Source organism: Stylophora pistillata, chromosome 5 (assembly GCF_964205215.1).
Source record: "Stylophora pistillata chromosome 5, jaStyPist1.2, whole genome shotgun sequence".
Classification (NCBI taxonomy): domain Eukaryota; kingdom Metazoa; phylum Cnidaria; class Anthozoa; order Scleractinia; family Pocilloporidae; genus Stylophora; species Stylophora pistillata.
In genome coordinates, this window is record NC_142523.1 from 34,029,997 (window position 1) to 34,050,398 (window position 20,402).

Below are 20,402 nucleotides of genomic sequence, written 5' to 3' on the forward strand. Positions count from 1 at the left end.
ACATCGTGCTTGTTGACTACCACTCAGATTTCAAGGAAGTGCCAAGATTGGAGGAAAACACTTCCAGTTCCGTGATTGAATTATTCTAAGGAACAGTTCAGCCGACACAGCATTCCAGACACACTAACTACTGACAACGCTCCTCAGTTTACAAGCCATGAGTTCCATCAGTTTTCAGTCGATTAGGAGTTCACTCACGTATCGTCTTCCCCGCATCATCGCAGATCCAACGGAAAGGCAGAGTCTGCTGTGAAAATTTTCAAGTCTTTGTTCAGAAAACCTCTCAACGACAACAAAGACCCGTAGTTAGCCCTATCGAACCAACGCAACACACCAACAGAGTCCCTCGAAAGTAGCCCTGCACAGACATTGATGTCTAGACGCACCATAACCTTACTACCCTTAACTTCTAACCTACTGCACCCCAAGATTCCAGAAAATGTTAATGCAGAGCTTAATTTGAAAAGGCAAAAGGCTACGTAGTACCATGACCGCACGTCGCGCACCCTACCAGAATTACAAGTTGGGCAAGACATAAGAGTGGCATCTCTTCAGAGGAATCAAAGGTGGAAAACCGGCACCTGTATTGAAAAGCTATCAGACAGGTCCTATGTAGTAAATACTAGTTCAGACAATCAAATATTCCGTCGAAATCGGGAATTTCTCAAGTCAACTGCACAACCAGCAGCAGAACAGCACAAACTAGTTGAAAGCAGTGACAGCCAGCTTTCAAAGAGTGTGAATTAGCCTTCAAAGCAAGATGTCAATTCAGCTAATCATGAACCGAAGCCAATATTGACACCACAAAGTGTTCCATTGAAGAAAACTCGTACCAGAGTGGTAAAGCCACCTCGAGGCTCAGTGACCTTGTTGAGTAGTTTATCGTATGAAAATTGACTTCAGCTCAAGCGAACTCGAAGTCTTCATCAGTTAGAAAAACTGACTATTGGACAGTAACTTTAATAAGGACTTTCGACTTTCAGACCTGTATGAAGTTCCATTTGTTTTGTTTTGTCCTTTTTTTAAATTTTGTTTTAGTCATCTCCTTTTCAATTTGAACACATTTCATTTATGTTCATATGTTTACTTTTGGAAGTTAGCTTACCCCGAAAGAAGGGAGATGTTACGATAAGTTGTCCTAAATCACTTGTCACGTTACGTGTTTCCTTATTTGGTTATGAATAGCCCGGTCCGAATGGTTTATTCATTATTATTTTAACCTTTTTCACTTGTGAAAACAAGACGTAAATTCGAGCAATTTAAATGTTAATGAATAAACACTTGGCGACGCGCTGTCTGGCTGGTCAAGACTTTATTTCCTCACGAAATATTCATTACAGGTGTTGGCGACCTGAAATTCAGCTTCTAATTTCGCAAACAGTTGGAAAAAAATCCTTTCCCCGAAAATATTTCGTCCAGTCTAAGTTTATCCTTTATTAAAAATACTTTTACGAGTTGCTACCGCAGACTATAATTTATTCATCGCTGGTTCAACCTCACGTGCAGATTATTATCTCCTGTTCATATGTCATTCGAGCACACCTTGTTTTACATCAAACGTTTTCAGAGTTGACCAAACATGCAAAAGCTCAATAAAACCGCTTGGGTGTTTCTTCGCCTTCACAATTGAAAAAAGTTCCGTTATCTTGAAAGAACACAAAGTGACAGCCAATATTTGCAACGTGACTGATCGACGAAAAGCGTTTGTTTTGTTTTTCTTGCGCATTCATCTGGAATCTGCTTAAAGGCAATTAATACTATTGAAATTATTACGTAGTCATTAAATAAAACTTGTTTTATAAATGATTTCAACAGGCCACTGGTTAACATTAAACTTATAAGTCGTTTTTTAACCAGCCTTTGCCGTTGTAAAGGGCATTACCGTGCGAGACTTGAGGGTACATATATCAAATGCTAACAGCATTTCGTGATGCACGCAATGCATTAAAGGGCGATTTATTTGCAATACCCCTGCTTTATGAGTTACCTTTCCAATATAGCTCAAACAATCTGTGAAGGTGAAATGTTCGGACATCATGTCCGATCATAATGTGAAATTGGCCGGACATATTCAAAATTTTGTCGGTCAATGTCTGATGACCGACTGTTATTTCCAGCTCTACATTCAGTAAACCGGCATGTTTTTGTTGCTTTCCTCCCAAGTTTCATTTTCCCGATGATATTTGTTTCGGAAGCTCTCGCATGACAAGTAAAGTTTCTTCGTAATTGTGAGAAACAGAGGAATAATCTTTTCTAATACGGCCATGGTGTTCGCAGCACCTCTATCTATCTTTCAGCTCCTCATTAATTGCACGTTTGGTTTTTTTTTTCTCAGGAGAGATCCAGGCTACTAAAGAACAGGTAAATTGAACATTTGTGCAGTTTGTCGTGACAAGCTGAAGTATCATTTCCTACAGCGTTTTTTTTTTTAGATAAGGTTCAAGCACGTCAGTTTCTTGTAATTCAAGTGCGCTTGCATACAGAAACGTGTATTGCGTGTTCCAAGCACATCCGTATCGAATAGCAGCTGTGGTCTTTTGTTTCCTGTCACGAATCACTAGTGGTGGTTAAAAATTGTTATCGGATTATATTCGGTCATTTTCGTGTCGAACAAGGTAAAGCAGGCAACGCTAAGGAAATAAGTGTCGTGCACAAGTCTTAGATCACGAATTAAGAAACAATGATGAATGTTTGACAGTTTAGGTTTGTGGTCGGATGTACGTATCTAGGGCGTTTACTTGTGATAGCAATAAAACTAGGTAGTTTTGTAACATTAAGAAAGACTGATGACAACGGTTGTGATGAGCAAAAGTATGACTGTAATAAAGTGAAGAAAACGACAGACACAGTCCTAGGTGTTTGTTGAACCAGCGAGCACGGACATATTCCTAACGCAGTGGAAAACTCCTCAAAACAGTTTGTAACTGGTTTTCAAACAAAGCTATTATTAAAAGAAAAATCATTTTCGGAAGACTTAGCCGAGAACGAGGTCTGTTATATAGTTTGTTTCTTAACCTTTCTTTGAATGTAAAAGTTCACTAATGAGTCAGCGATATGCGGCAGGTTGTAAAAAGTAAGGTGGAAATTAAATTTTTTGTGGCATTTTCAGTCCACAGAATGCGAGATGACAGCCCCTTAGCAGAGCACTGCGGAAAAAGCGAAGAAAAAAGGTAAAAGAAACAGATCATGCAAAGATAATACTGTAACACGAAATCACTTCCGGTAATGGGCGTAAACTTCCGGTCAGCAGTCGTTGGACCAAGATTATGTCCCTGTTAAGTCTTCTAAAGACATTAAAAGAAAATTCTGAGTAACTACTTTCCCCTTTACCAAACTCTCTTCTTTGCAATTCACAAATTCTTTCTCTTTCATGCAAAATCTTCGAGGTTTTCTTTTTCAATACTAAAGCCGATGTTTAATTTTCCTTTTTCACAGTTTTCAAAATCTTCTAGTCAGCCATCCTGGAAGGACTAACTAAAGATTAAGGTTATTGATGCTGTATGGCTAAGGAATAGGGACACTTGGTGGGTGTTTATTTCCGGTTCAACCCTGTTTCAGAAAGAGATATTTCATGTACCTGAATGTAGTTTCCATTGCATTTATGTCGCTTTAATTTTCTCCTCATAAAGAATTCTTTATATAATTGTTTCCAATTTCTACGGTATTATTTAAAAGGATGAAACCTTCAATAAGTGTTAAAAGCAGTCCGGCCGCTTGGCGTTAGAGCATTGCGAATATTTCCGCAACTGAATTTGGTTATTATGTCTTGTTTTAACTCACTAGTAATTTTATTGCATTTAATTTGTATGACAACTGTACGTATCTTTTAGCTTATAATGTAGTAAACTAATGCATGGCTTATAACCCCAATAATATTGTAGTAACGAAATCTCTTTAGTTTGTTGTAAAATATCTTTAATTTATTGGGTAAGGAAACTTCTTTAGCTTTCAATGATTAGTATTTACTTATTTATTGCTAATACCCGCCATGACTAGTTAAATCTATATGCGGGTTGTGTAAATTTGCTTCTAATGTTCTGTAAAATAATGATACACAAACAAACAAACAAACTACAGCATGCTCTAATATAATTTTTTAGTACAAGGATCTAACAAAAACTGCTGAAGACCAGAAGAAGGAAATGGAAAATCTTCAACAGCAAATTGCGTGTGTATAGGCTTAACCTAAGCTAAAGTAATGTACGAAGTAGTACTGGAGATCAGTTTTTGCAAAAACTTCAAGTTCTGCGACGTCCTCGGAAGTGTTCGGGTGTCTCCTGATATAATATGGTCTTTGACTGAGGTGCATTACATAGCGCAAGAGATAGGGTTGGATCAGAACTCTTCGGGATATCATTCGGAGTTTTTGGAACATCTTCGCAAGTCTTCGGGTGTCTCTAAATATGATAGGGTCTCAGGTAAAATCATAGTATATAGCGCAATGGTTATTGTTGCATCCGAACTCTTGGGGATGTCATCAAAAATTTTGGAAATATCTTCGGAAGTGTTCGGGTGTCCTCGGATATGATCGAGTCAATTAAAAAAACTCATACGTCTTTGGAATTTTTAAAACGTCCACGAAAACCTATGGGTGTCTTCGGGCACAATCGGGCCTCAAGCTTATTGTAGTGGAGAGCGTAAGAGATAAGGTTGCATCAGAACTTCTCGGGATGTCAGAATTTTCTGGAACATCCTCGGAAGTCTTCGGGTATCTTTGGATATGATTAGGTCCCTTAAGATAAATCCCACGCTTTTGCGGCCAGTTTGAATAGACAATAGATTTTATTCCGCGGTTTCTACTGATTTTTTTAATTTGCCTCAAACATTGGACAATGATAACTCTAATAAACTACAATTTAGTTTTCAGAAGAGACTTAAATACATACTTGTTTTGAAATTAGATCAGTGTTTAAGGTTTTTCGTCTCCTTTGATGCAAGACGTGGTATCTAAACATTTCTTCTTTCCACTGCAGGGCTTCAAAAGTAGCTTTGGCAGAACAAGAACTCACCACTTTTGAACTTGATAAGAAAGTTATTCGGCTAGCTCTGTGAGTGTCAAGTTTAATAAAACAATATAGTTTATGTTCGTGGACATACCTATGTTTTAGGCCCAACTCAGATTCATTTCAAATTTAGGCTCAAGAACAAAAACTTTATCACCAATATTCAGTATCATCAAGGAGGGCGAGTAGAAAAAAAATACTTAAAAAAAGAAGACAACAAAACAGTCTGATCAATCACACGAGCGAGCGGGTTAAACTATAATTAGAGGATTGTGAAAGTGTAGTGCGATCATCCGGGAGAGTGTAGACATGAGAAGGACTGTTTGTCGGTGGTGGTGACTGACGTTTCGAAAACCTGTGCGGAAGTGATCATCAGATTCAAGTGAGTAGTTGTTGTCAGTAGAATGTTGTTAGTCCAGTTTATGTAAAATGTCGCTCAGTTTTTCCGTGATGTTATTGGCTGTAAGACTCACGTGGCTTAAAGCTTTGAGATACTGCGGATATTCGTTTAAAAAAAAAATTTATAGTACTTTTGCTAAGGTTGGGCTATAGTGCACTGATATGTTTTCTTCTGCTGTCTTGAAAAGTAAGAAATGGCGAAATTTTGGCCAAGCATTTAAACAGAGAAGTATCAACTTCGCTACTACGATAGTGTTCCTTTTTCGTTCTCTGAATTTACTAAGACTTATTTTCCTCTTTCCCAGTTGAAAGAAACGAGGGAATCAGAAGAATGGATGAATAAAAAGTGAGAAAGCTTTTAAGGATTCGTAGTTATCTGCGTTCTGTGTTACCTTCATGTCGCAGCTCGAAGTTTGGATAAGGTTATCTACTGGATAATTTTGTTACGGCTTGCATCAGTGGGTATACGTTAACTACCCTTTGAACAACAGGGCCCAGATCTTCCTTCATTTGTTTTCTAGATATTTTACTTGAGGATTTTCCAGGTTAAAAAAAAAAAAAACAAAAAATTATACAGATGACCTTCATGACTCGAGTTCGTACCCAATGATGATGCTCCATCTAAGATGAATTCAGCCTCAGATGCAATGGATGTTGCGTGAAGTTTTTGTCGTTTATTTTCAGTCGGCAATGGTAATGTTGTCAGGCTACAGAAATTTTCAGTCAAAATCCTTGTTCGCAAGAATTATCTCGAAATTGTCTGTCGAACACTCGCCTTACACCGCCTTACATTCTCCTTGCACCGCCTCCCGGTTAGCTCAATGGATAGACCGCTGGACTGTTGTGCGGGAGGTCGAGGGTTCGAGCCCCTGCCAGACCGACACTCAGGGTCTTAAAATAATTGAGAAGAATTTGCTACCTTTCTATAACATCAAGAAATGGTCAGATATTCTAGTTTTCTCGGATAGGGACGAATAAATGGAGGTCCCGTCTCCTGCAGGATTGGGGTAGGAGACGTTAATTTCCCACACACGAGATTACTGTGTGATGGATGTCCTCCCCTAGGGTGGGATGGGTGGGAGGGTGGACTAGCACGTATAGCTTGTATCTTCATTTCTAGCCCCTCCCCACTGCAAACTAATGCAGTGAAAATGGAGTAAATTAAATTAACACTCCATTTTCAGTTTAATAATCTGTACTGTAAGCAGTTTAATAATCTGTGTTTAAGAAAGACCGAGAGAATCTGCTTGCGATGAGTACGATGTTTAAAGTTGTACAGAAAGAAAGCAGCAGAGTAAACCAAACTTTACGTGTAAGTTGCGGAATGTAACACTTTTATTCGTCAGTTGAATTTGGTGTCAGAATAGTAAAGCCCAGCCCTTCCTCAAACAACACGGCTTGCGGATTTGTAAACCTGCTGGTGTTCAGTAAAATTTCGGTGCGCATGCGTCGCTTAGATCCCTATATTTTGCACTTTGTTTTAAAGGTTCAAGAATGGTGGACTGAGCTCAGCCAAGGCAGTTGAATCAATCACAACCAATTCCTTAAGAAAGAAGCATCAACAGAACATGTATTGGAAAGGAAAATTAGAGGAAATTTGAAGTTCGCGAATATAAAAATGTATATGAAATCGTTCCCCTTGCTATTAGTACACGTGCATTATGATTTATTGCTTGTTGTTGTTCTATTTCTTCAGGAAGATAGAAAAAAAATGGATCGGTAGGTGTTCTATTATTAAATCCTCTCTTGATTTGTAATACTGAATAAGGTTTAACAAATAAGTCACCCACTATTATTTAAGCTCTCGATATTACGTTGAACGGAAAAGAAAACGAGCCTATTTTGACTGGGACCCTCAAAAAACAAAACCAAAACGTTGAGTCCTTGGACCTCTAGCTTAAGAATGACTGCCTCGTATTTCTCCTTACAATATCACCCCCGAATTACGCATTAACGTCACAGGAATATAGGAAATGGTCACCATTTGGAGAAGCTCTTGCAATCAATTTTTGAGCAAATTCTCCTTGTCAGAGTATTAAAAAATGAATAGAAAACAGTATGGAGAATATGTATTCTGATGTTATGGTAAAAAAGGTTAAAAAGGCTATTCAGAGCCAAGGTGAATATCACTGGGTAGCCTAGCCTTCATTTTATAAACATGCGCAGTAACATGTTTGACAATCTCAAACATTTGATCTAAGAAGTTCAACCCGTTTTTCTTTTCTGATTTCCTCTTTCAAATAGAAAAGAAGCCGAGCTAAAATGTGCAATCTCCAGGCTGAACAACGAAGGCGGTTGGCTTCAATCTGGTGTAACAAATTTAATGAACAAGATCAACGAGCATAACGATGAAGTAGAAAAACTGCAGACTGCAAAGGGTAGGGTTGGAGATAATGCGCACCAGCAAGATATCCATAACTTAAATGAAACTGAAGCTTGGCAAAGCAAGTGAAGCAAATGTCAAAAAAGCACTCTTGAATTAACCCTTCGATCCCTAAAAGTGACTAACTTCTAATTTCATTTACAATATTTCCACTGCTGAATCAAATGTTAAGGTCACGATAGTGAAGGAAATGATCTCAAACAAAAGAAGCGCTTGACTGTTAACCAAATTCTTCCTGTGAGCACCAGGAAATGAATAGATAACTGATGTAGGGATGTAAAGTGTTAGATATCAGAAAATCATCTCCTCGCCGTAGAACGCGTTTGGTGGGAAAAAGCGCGCTAACAGTCGCTCGATTGACGTCTGTGCATGTGTGAACGCTGCAATGGCTAGGAGGGGAGGGGGGGATTTCAAGGAGTCAGAACCAAAATATCTGACATCTTTGAGGAGTTTTAAGCTAATAGACACGCCAATGAGTCACAGTTTGTTACAGCCGCATAGCGTTCTGGCAAAGTTCAACTGGATACCCTTTATTACATACGCTTTATGTTTAAAAAATTTTCTAGTTCTCTTTTTCCCTAGTATTTTCTTACTTTTACAGACCTATTTGAACCTTTCGCGTTGTTTTAGTCTAACGATTACTTTTTTCTCACTCTAAGTGACACTTAATTTTGTAGTTTATTTATATCTTTTAGATGGAAATTACATTGAGAACAATAAAATGTAAGTGACATTTGATATCGTCTCTTCCAACATGCAGGAAACGTTATAGATAGATCATAAATGTTACGCTAGTCATCTGCCCTAATTCAAATGAAATAGAAAATGGAGGCCTCATTATTATTGCCTAGAGGGGGGAAGAGGGCTGGAATATTTTCGATGTATCACAGTTAAAAATTCACCTGACTTAGTCCTTCCCATAGGGCTCTGTAGTATTGAAATGACCCTCAATTTCCTAACGTCTCCCGTTTATATCCCGTTAGCGACAAATGATCCCCCTCTGTCCCCCCTAAAAACTTGGAGAACAAAATCCTCCACTGCCAGTCTTGTGAGTACCACCTCGACCAAACTATCTACGATCTCCTTTCCCTCCCTCGAGGGTGTTTATTGGATAGATCCAATCGGTGGCTCCCAGTCTAACACGTTTCGGGTTTACTGCGACATGGAAGCTGATGGAGGAGGCTGGACTCTAGTTTGGAGTTATACGTTAACCAACTACGATGTTTTTGCAAGTGATACAAACGTTGTGACACCAAGGCCAAACTGGCCAGCACACGGCTACTATGGCATATGAACAACAGCTCCACTGAATGAAACAGATTATAACGCCGTGAACTTCTCACTCTGGAAACAACTCGGCAGACAGGTCCTCATCAAGAGCAACACAAAAAACTGACTGGTGTGTCATCCGGAAACAGGCAACTTGGTTGATTGGCAGGAAGGTAACGTCAACTGTCGAATTGTCAAGCATGCGACTAACACATGTAAGGACACTTTGCCGCCATCAGTGCCGCGACTTGAGATGGTGAAAGGAGTAACGGTATGTTACGATGAGAACCCTTATTCCCTTATCTATTACCGCTTCGACTCTAGCGATACGACTGGCTGGCCTGTCAATGATCCTTGTGGAAAAGAGTGTGACAATCATGTAAAAAATGCGCTTAATCCACCCGGGAACATTTATGTTCGTATCTAATAAATCTTATAGTTTTACGAGGCCTTGTTCACCTGGCGAAATGGTGATTAAAATCATCAAAAAAGTGAGGTGGCATTAAGGCAACTGCATCGACTATTTTAACCCCTTTACTCGCACGATCTGTGGAGGCGCGGTGACCTCATGGTTTGTATGCTCGACTCTGGATCGAGTGGTCCGGGTTCGAGCCCCGGCCGGGACATCGTGTTGTGTTCTTAGGCAAGACACTTTACTCTCACAGTGCCTCTCTTCTTTCAGGTGTAGAGATGGGTACCGGTAAATTTAATGCTGGGGGTAACCCTGCGATGGACTGGCATCCCATCCAGGGGGGAGTAGAAATACTCCTAGTCGCTTCATGCTACAGAAACCGGAGTTAAGCACCGGCCTAATGGGCCACTAGGCTCGTAAATAGACTTTACCTTACTCCCACGATCTGATGGTAAATTCTCCCCTGTAGCTGTTACACGTTTCCCTGTGAATTAGTTACAAGAATTTGGAGGTAGATCAAGATGACAACATCTTCCTGATAAGTTTGGTATTTTCATTACCTGTTTGCTGGATAACATTTGAATAGAATAGGGAAATTAAAAGTTACCTGTTAATCAGTTCTCGGGTTTTGAGGGTTGAACTTTTGTATACGCTGATTACAATCCCATAATGACAATACATGCTACTTATTTGTTTGAAAATAACGGGCAAATCAAGCAAGTGTGAATGGTGTTTCTTAAGGGCTGCATCGTTACTACGGCAGCCGTTCTGTAAGGAAAATTACAATAAGAGAAAACTTATATCGATGCTAAACGAACAAACCATTGGGAAATTGGAGCGCTTCGAAATTCAAATATTCTATCAGGGTTTTGGACACCAGAAAGGAAGTTGGAGTGTATTGGGACATAGCAGTGGGGAGGGAGGGGAGGGTCAGTGAATATCAAGTCAAGCGGTGGGGAGGGTAATAATAGTAATAATAATAATTCAATATATATATTGCGCAAATTAACATGTAGATATGATCAAATGCGCATCACAACACTTTTCGGGGGGACTTTGGCCGGACTGCATCAGCAGTTTACAAACAATCGAAGGAAACTTATTTGAAGATGCCCCCTCCCCCAATTCCCAGTAAACAGGCCAGACCACATCACAGTAATCTCGTGAGTGGGTTTTTTAACGTCCCCTGCCTAACCAAATTAACTAATTACTAGATCCAGGAGACGGGACCTATGGTTTATTCGTCCTTATCCGAGAAGACTAGAATGTCTATCCATTTCTTGATATTATATAGAAAGGTGGCGCATTCTCCTCAGTTATTTTAAGACCTTGAGTGTTGGTCCGGCCGGGGCTCGAACCATCGACCTCGACCTCCCGCACACCAGTCTAGCGCTCTAACCAACTGAGCTAACCGGGAGGGTCAGTGAATATCAAGTCAAGCATTTGGCCCTGCTCAAAATTCTGCCTCAGAACTTACAATACAATACTTTTTAATAGATAATTTGAGTCTTCCATCTTACATCATCGACACTTTCTATATGAGAGGTGCTTAAAATTAATAGATTTTCTGTCGTATTAAAAATTCTGATTATCTCACTGTAATCTTGGGGAAAAGATTAGACATGCAGATGACGCATGGAAAAATCCCCAAATTATTAGTATAAAGTTGAATATAAAAACAATTTAAGTCACACTTTACCTTTAAAAATTTACTAAAAATATTTGAATCAAGGGATCTTTTGTGATATTAAGAATTTGACGGGACTTAAAAAAATCAGAGATGTTTAAGAAACCCAGCGACATTTAACAATTATTCCACGAGCACGCGTTGGATATGAGATGATAGATAGCCAACAAACGCAAGTGGAATAATTGTTTTATTAAAAACGCTACTTTAAATGATTAAATTTTATTACATTTTTAGCTCCCTTTCAAATTTAAGCTGATGCCTACGCTTACCATATCGTAGTTTATGGTATATTGGCTACTCTACCATAATGGCTAAGCCAATGAAAAGTCTTCAATTGCATTATCCAATGATCCAGTTTTTAATAATTAGAGATATCTATAACTTTTGAGGTCATCAGCCTCGAGTTCCACACTTATGGCAAGCGAAAGAGGTTTGAAATATGATAAAGATCAACGGTTCAAAACACATTTAAGCGTAATTTTTCTCTCTGCGATGAAGATGACTAAACATCATAACAAATCAAGTGAATTTGATTAATAGTTGTCAGTAAAACAATTGATATAGCCTGCAGGGTGCAGCTAGTTAGAGACGTGATTTATGTGTTTGGTGTTGAAGTCAGATTAGCTTTCGCTTTTGTGTTCATCGGGTGCTCTTTTTATCAAGGAGAGTAGCCTCTATTCTTTATCGCAAAAGAAGTACTACTATCTTGCTATGAGGTGCTTGAAAGTTTGACAACGGTAAGATTACTTTATTTCAGTTACACCTAAGGATAACCAAAACTACCACTGCTTTCAAGCGAGGTTAAATTAGTTTAAATTGGACCAAAAAACTTTCCATCCTAAGATGGATGTGATACTCGCTTTAAAAGATTTGACGACTGTTTGGAGAAGAAAGATTAGCCAGCTCAGCAACAACGTGAAGTTGCACCACGCTTTCTTGTTCCATCCTTAAAATATCGTTTTGTGCAAATGTAAGTGACGCTATTTTGATACGCTTCACGATTTTATGACAAGATTTACTGAGTGTATCAACTTATCATATGAACTCGAATGGCTATGGAAGATAATTCTGATAAAGGCTTGAATAGACTGCGAAAAGTATATTTTCTTTGCCGATAATAATCAAAGTCCTGTCCCCGTTCCGATTTCAAATTTTGCAACTATTATGATCCACCTCAATTGTAATCCTTGAGTGATCACAAGCGAGTTTGTTTCAAGTCTCATCAAGTGAACGAAGCGAACTGCAGCAAAAAATATTTTCATTCGCGCTTACATCAAGCTGATCTAATCTGCGGTTATCGTGTCAATTTTGCGCTTTGTTATTATTCACGTCTGCAGACTACGAGAAGAACGTCCATATTCTCCTCGCGTCGGTTTTTTTTTCTTACTTAATCTCTTTCCGATTGCCTTACGCACGCATTTTTTTTTTGTTTCAGTGTTTCTATTTGCGTATGTTTGACAAACCACTGGCATCGATTTCATGTGAATCACCTTTGGAGGTAACTATCACTTAATGATAATGAAAATAATAACTTTTTTATTTTACTTATATAGCGCATTACGGTGCAGTGTGCAATACTCTTTCGGGAAGGTATAATAGCAAATAATGCATAAGGAATTTTAAAATAATGTGAAAAAGGGAGGGAGTAAGCTTCCTCTTACCCTTGGGTAAGCGGGGTAAGTTGGGTAAGCTCCATCGTACCCTCCTTCTCACTTTTTACGCTAAGCAAGGTTATCGCACTCAAATTAACGAAGAATCTTCCAGACGAGAGAACTTTGAAAAATAATTAATATTAACGTTTCAAGGCACATCCTAGTGTTGTTTTGCTGCGGACAGATGATGGACAAAGAATCAAACCAAAAGCAAATTCAATAGTTGTCACTAAAACAGTTGACATTAAACCTGCAGGGTTCAGCTAGTTAGGGAGGTAGATAATTTGTTTTGCCTCAAGGCCAAAGAAGTTTTCGCTTTCGAGTTCATCGAGTGTTTTGTTGACTAGTTTTTGGTGACTGAAAGGAGCCTATATTCTTTATCGCCTTTGATAAATCACCATGCACCTCACGAGAAGTTTCCAAAACTTGACAGCAATAAGTACCTTAATTTCACTTAAATGAAAGTTATGAGAAGCAGATAAAACTCTTTTCAAACGAAAAATATTTCCTAGAGTTCCTATATTGGAGGAGAAGGAGCTTCATGAGACCGTAACAAGATGAAATTTGACCGTGATCTCTTCCATCTTCCCTAGCACAAATTCCCCTAAATCAGTAAAAATGTTGTTGATGTTATTTTGATATGCTTTGTAATTTCCTAATCTAATATTCTGAGTTTATCAACTCAACAAAAGAACTCCTATGTTTAGTTGGACACCAAATATTAATGCTTCAAAGCAGGTTGCTTGTTACTTCAAATGGATTTCTTAGCTCAAGTTAGAGGAAGTCTTTACCAGCTTTATTTCCAGTTTACGTCTTCCTTTAATTCAAGAATAATTTTTTTCCACGATCAAATTTTGTTTGGGCGAGTGCAACGAAACGTAACCAGAAAAAGTAAACTATTTTCTCTTAATTGATGTAACCACAAAAGCCTGCCTCATTACTTCAGCAAAACAAAAGCAGTTCAGATGGCCCGTTCATCTGACGTCATAATCATTTGATCAACGCTTTACAAGTATTGTGCGGCCTTCCATATAAAATCTCTCTAAGTGTCTTTTAAATTCATTTATGGTCTTCTAGATACATAAGTCTCCTCTGAAGTTAGCCGCGAATTGTTGACACTTATGTAGAGCGAAAGGAGTTAGAACGATAATTTTGATTAATGGGTCAAAGCACATCAAAAGTGTCATTTTGCAGCGCCAGATTATGGACGAAAAAACCGCAACAAAGCGGTTTTCTGTCCAAAAATTTGCATAGTACCTGCAGGGTGCCGCCTGCTATTTGGGGACGTGATTAATGTGGATTGCGACGAATCTAGATTAGCTTTCGCTTGTGAGTTCCTGAAGTTTTTTGTTGACTTCAGAAAGGAGCCTATATTATCTATGGCAGATTAAGTATTACAACCTCACTAAAATGTTGCTTAAACTTTGATAACGTTAAGTAAACTTTGATTCACTTACCTAAACGTTAAGTGCAGCAGATACAACCTGTTTCAAACGAACAAGGCAGAAAACTTAATCCTTGAATCATCACGGGTTACCCAAGCCGAGAAAGGAAAGTAAATAAATTTGCGAATTCTCGCAAAAGAAACCTCAAGGAACAGAAAACTGCAAGAACATAGTCGTGGTAGCACTAGATGCAAAAGGCGTACAACAACTGCTTTAGTAGGAATCCAGAGTGTCAAGCGGCGTAAGAATTTTCTAATGTCCGTTAAATAAACGGGTCAAAGCACTTCAAGTCTATTAGTTTGCGGTAGGGCCCGAGGGACCGAAAATCATAACAAACTATACACAAAGCTTAAGTTCAAAATAAAAGAAAAAAGTAGCAAAAAAATATTACAACGATAAGTGAATCGTTCGGGCTCTCGGTGCGGTTCCCCTCGCATTTCATCCACGCCGATATCAAGCTACTCTTGTCAGTTTTGCGTGTTGTTATTATCCATGTATCCAGACTACGAAGAAAACTTTCATGTTTTCCTTGAGTCCGTTGTCTTTTCTGCTTTTTCTTTCTAGTCTCTCTTTTCAATTGCTTTTGGCACGCATTCTGTTTTTTTCAGTGTTTCTATCTGCGTACTTTTGACAAACCACTGTAAATCGCATTTGGAGGTAACTATCACTTAATAATAATGACGATATAGCGCATTACGGTGCGTCTAATGAATACCGATACTCTTTCGGACTGGCCATGGCATAGAAGAAAATATTACTTGAAGAATTGTAATTAAAGGTGAAACAGGGAAGGAAGGGAGAGGAATGGGGTTGAATCACTTTCACTAGTCGTTTAAACTATTGTAGTGGACCTTTGCATGGCCTTCCTAAGTCGCAAATAGCCAAATTGCAACCTGTGCAGAATGCTGCGGCTAGACTTGTACTGAGTTTAAGTAAGTATTTGCATATTTCTCCTGCGCTTTGTCAACTTCACTGGTTACCAGTACAACATCGTGTTCATTTTAAGATCATAAATTTAACATTTAAAGCTATTCATGGATGGGCGCCTAGGTATATCATTGAACTAATTAACATCAAGCCTAGGTATGTATATAATCTTAGATCAACTCAAATTTTATTACTTGACCTTCGTAAGGGAAAAATGCTTGCCACGCTGGGGGACAGATCATTCTCTGCTGCTGCCCCGTACTTTTGGAATGCTCTGCCAGCTGAATTACGTGATACTCAATCATTTTCCATTTTTAAATGTAAGCTGAAAACTTATTTATTTCGTGCAGCTTTCTGAAAGTACCCTGTCTGACAATTCTTTTTATTAGTATTCTTTTTATTAGTATTAGTATTTATTAAGATCCTTATTCCTAATTAAGATCCTTATAATGGATATTCCATATCATTCTTATTTTTAGCATACATTTTTAATATTAATGTACATGTAATTAGTTTTATAAATTTGAATTTACTGTAGTATTCTAAGTTGTTAAGCGCTGTTGATCATTGAGTGAAAATAGCGCTCTAGAAGTTATTAAGTTATTATATTATTATGAATAAGCTTCATCTTTTCCTCCTATCTTAATTCTTTACACTAAGTAAGGTTATCGCACTTACGTTAGCGAAGAATCTCCCAGACTTTTGTAGAAGGAACAAAGTTTGAAAAATGATTAAGATTAACGGATCACGGTACATCCTAGTGTTATTTTGATGCTGTAGAGTGCATTTGCTATGAAAAGATGGGATGATTACTTGGAGAGAAGGAGCTTCATGAGACCGTAAGAAGATGAAATTTGTTAGGGATTTGATCCACAATTTCCCATAGATAAATGAAAATGGTATCTATGTTATTTGATGCGCTTTGCAATTTCTTTATCTGATATTCTGAGTGTATCAACTCAATGAATGAGCACACGAAAGAAAACTGCTACAAATTGATCAAAGTTGAAGAATTTATGGCGGAAGATACAGCTCTATTCCATAGTTATGGACCTCCTGCGGTGCATCAGCGTCACTTCAAGAGTTACGGAGTCTCGGCTATCGCCTCGAGCGACTCTTACGCTTCTTTCGTGCTTAGCAACCTCCCGCGTGCATCCATAACTCAATAGTGTACGATGTGGTGTTTACCATTTGTTAATTGTTCATGCACTTCTTGAGAACTTTGAAACAGCTAAGAAGGTCCTCAGAGACAGCATCTGGGTGGTCGTTGTCGTAGTGCTTGCGTACTGAAGATGACGTGCTCTTATGACTATCCACGTGGGCATATAAATGCCCGCGTGTGTAACCAACATAGCTCCCTGTATCACACAGGTTACATTTAAATTGGTACACTACGCACTCTTATTACTAAATTATCACACTACTATTACTACTGAGTACCACTGTTACTAGTTTTACAGTATTATAATACACTATACTATAACATACTAACACAGATATTACTACTTCTAGTACTGCAATTAGCTTAACCAGTCACTTATTTATTAGCAACTTTTTATGAAATTTATCTAAAGTATTATTCTTCATACACACATATTTTTCTATTTCAAACTTATTTTTAACCTTTAATTTGAAGCCAGTTATATAGGGTAATATTTGAGTTCTTCTGCAATCCCATAAATAGTAGTATAGAAGTATAGAAGGTATCTTGCTCTTCATTGCCGTTAAATATATTTATATTGAAGTATTGTCGCTTAATTCACTTTGTTTTCACCTCCGATGTAGATAAGAAAGTTTCGATTGCAAGCAAACGGCTTGCAGTCTTCTTCATGCGAGCCCATCACGATCCACAACAGCAGTGAAAAGATCCTAAGACAAATAATAGCATCAATCAGCATTTGTTCCTCAAGGCACTGGGACAAGCCTCGCTGGTAAGTACACTATGTCATTGTGTAATTTAGTTGTTTCCGTTGCGGACCAGGATTGCTTATTATGAAACTGAAACGAATTATCTACCGTTCCCTTTTAGAAAACAACAAGAGATACCAGTACTCGCTCGGGATAGAGGATCACGTACTTCCTTGCCATTTAGTATATTGGGTATGTTTTGAAGATGATGTAAGCTTAAATAGACTGGAAAAACTATATTTCTTTGCCTATAATCGTTAAAGTCCTATCCCCGTAGATACTTATGACTCGATCGCCTCAATTATAATTCTTGATCCTCTATCAGACTATTACAGCCGTGTTTATTTCAAGTCTCATGAAGTTTACGAAGAGAACTGCAGCAAAAAAATATTTCAACGTCAAGTGAATCGCTTGGGCTCTCAGTGCGGGTCCCCTCGCATTTTATCCGTGCTGATATCAAGCTAATCGTGTCAGTTTTGCGCGTTGTTATTATCCATGTATCCAGACTACGAGAAGGACGTTAATATTGTCCTTTCGTCGGCTTTCTTTTGTGCTTTATATTTCCAGCCTCTCCTTTCGATTTTTTTTGGCACGCATTCTGTTTGTCTCAGTGTTTCTATCTGTGTACATTTGACAAATCACTGGCAACGACTTCATGTAAATCGCATTTCGAACTAACTATCGCTTTGTAATAATAATAATAATAACTTTATTATTTTACTTATATATCGCATTAGGTGCGTCTAATTTATACCAATACTCTTTCGAGCGGGCATAGAAGAAAATATTACTTAAGGAACTCTAATTAAATATTAAATGTGAAACAGCGAGTACCGAGAGAGGGGGAGGGGGGGGGGGGGGTGGATAAGCTCCATCTTTCCTCCCTTTCACTTTTTAAGCTAAGTACGGGTTATTTCACATACGTTAGCGAATAATTTTTCAGACTTTTTTAGAGCCAATCAAAGTGTTATTTTGGTCCGGACAGATAATGGAACAAGGATCAAACCAAAGTGAATTCAATAGTTGTCAGTACAACAATTGATATTAAACCTGCAGGGTGCAACTATTTGTGCCTTGCCTCGAGGCCAAATAAGCTTTCGCTTTCGAACTCGTCAAGTGTTCTCTTGAATACAGAAAGCACTCTATATTTTTTATAGCAAATGATAAATCACCATCTCACGAAAAGTTTCCAAAACTTGGCAGAAGCAAGTATCATAATTTCATTTGGATGAAAGTTATGAGTAGCAGATACAACTCTTTTCATACAAAAATACTTCTTAGAATTGCTATATTTGAAGGAAAGGAGCTTCATGAGACCGTAACAAGATAAAATTTAACTATGATTTCTTCCTTCTTCCTTAACACAAATTCCCCTTAATCGATGAAAATGTATACTCAACAAAAGAACTCCTATGTTTGGTTGGGCACCGAATATATTCAATACTTCAAAGCAGGTTGCTTGTTATTTCAAATAGATTTCTTAGCTGAAGCTAGAGAAGGTCTTTGCCAGCTCTATTTTCAGTTTAAGTCATCCTTTTATTCAAGTTGACTATTTTTTCAACAATCAAAGTTTGTTTGGGTGAGTGCAAAGAAACGTAACCAGGAAAATACAAACTATTTTCTCTTAACTGACGTAACCCAAAAACTTGTCTTTCTTACATCAGCAAAACAAAAGCAGTTCAAATGGCCCATTGATATGGCGTCATAATTATTCGATCATCGCTTTATAAGTATTGTGCGGTCTTCCAATTAAATCTCTCGAAGTCTCTTGTCCTGTCTTGCTTAGAGACGTGATTAATGTGCATTGCGACGAAACCAGATTAGCTTTCGCATGCTAGTTCCTCAAATGTTTTGTTGACTACAGAAAGCAGCCTGTATTCTTTATCGCTGATAAGGTATTATTGCCTCACGAAAAAAGTTTCTAGAACTTTGACAACGTGAAGCAAACTTTAACTCACTTACCTGAAAGTTATGAGTAGCAGATACAATTCGTTTCAAACGAAAATGAAACAAGCGAACGTTGTAGAATACTTATCTTGATACGAAACACGTCGCAGGAGAAGGAGCGTAATACAGAAAACTAGTTTAGTAAAAGGATAAAATTGCGCTGCGACTTCTGCTATCGTCGCGTTAAGTTAGAAAAGAAATGTTTATGACCTTACGTTCTTTTGATACTCTAACTGATATGATCCATTGTCTAATATGCTGACCGTATCAAGGCACTGAAATAAGTCTCACTGGTAAGTACATTATGTCAGAGTGTAATTTAGTTGTTTCCGTAAAGGGCCAGGACTTGCCAATTATGATATTTGAACTAGACATCTACCTGTCTTGGGCAACAACAAGAGCTACATGTCTTTGCTCTCGAGATTGATCACGAACGAAGATCGTTAAGTTTCTTGCCAATAAGCACGTTAGGTATGTTTTGAAGATGGGAAGATTTTCGAATGTATGTTGTCTAAGGTAAAACCGTAGAAAGAAATTGACACAGACAACTCCGCAGTCGATTAAGATCTTCTCTGCATCATCGTTTTCCAGACACGTTTCCCCCTAATTTTCTAACCCTATATACTTTCAGCTGGCTCTACATTTTACTATAAGTAAAATGCTGAATGTTGTCGCTGAAGATAACCGGTGAACTGAATACTAAACTGTTCGTTCAAAAATTTTCCTTTCGGTGAATGGTTCAGTTTAGTGCTTTTTTCATCTTTTACTTCATAAATTGTTACAATGCCGTTCTGTAAAGGGACTTTAATCAGAACCTTCTAGAAGAGGACATTCGAATATGGTTGACCTCTGTTCAAGAACTTACTGACTTGAAATATCACACCAAACACGAGAGAGAGCAGGCGGTAAATCATTCAACGTTTAGTATTCCCCTAATGTTGCCCTTTATCTGCTTTGTATTAATAGAACCGCTTCGAGAATTTCTTGAAATATTGCCTAAGGGACCGGGGAAGAACTGATGTGCTTTGCTCTACCACTTTTTCATTTTTTGACTTACCTCCTCCAACGTCCGCCATTCCGATGAAATAGTTCTATTTACACGTAACGGATCAGCGCATTTGCTGTTAAAAGACGCGTGTCGTGGGATTATTATTTCAAGGCTAAGGTCACAATAGCTAACACACTGGTTTCACTTCCGTGTTCCTGTTTACAAGTTGAAGGCTGGTTGCGGATGAGCAATTTTAAGTTTCTTGTCTTGTCTGGTTGGAATTTTGACGCCTAAACGAAATTCAGAACCGATTTTAGTAGTTGTTTCAGAGAAGAGATATTTACATTCCTTAAAGAGGCTTAAATGTGAAGTCTTATCC

General features: G+C 38.2%; 1 long non-coding RNA gene across 1 annotated transcript; it reads left to right on the forward strand.

Moving 5' to 3' along the window:
- Positions 1-11,738: 11,738 nt before the first annotated feature.
- Positions 11,739-18,181, forward strand: LOC148731592 (uncharacterized). Its single transcript, XR_016001241.1, has 4 exons — positions 11,739-11,893; positions 12,592-12,654; positions 16,966-17,111; positions 17,210-18,181. It is a non-coding gene; the product is annotated as an uncharacterized LOC148731592 (long non-coding RNA).
- The last annotated feature ends 2,221 nt before the right edge of the window (positions 18,182-20,402 follow it).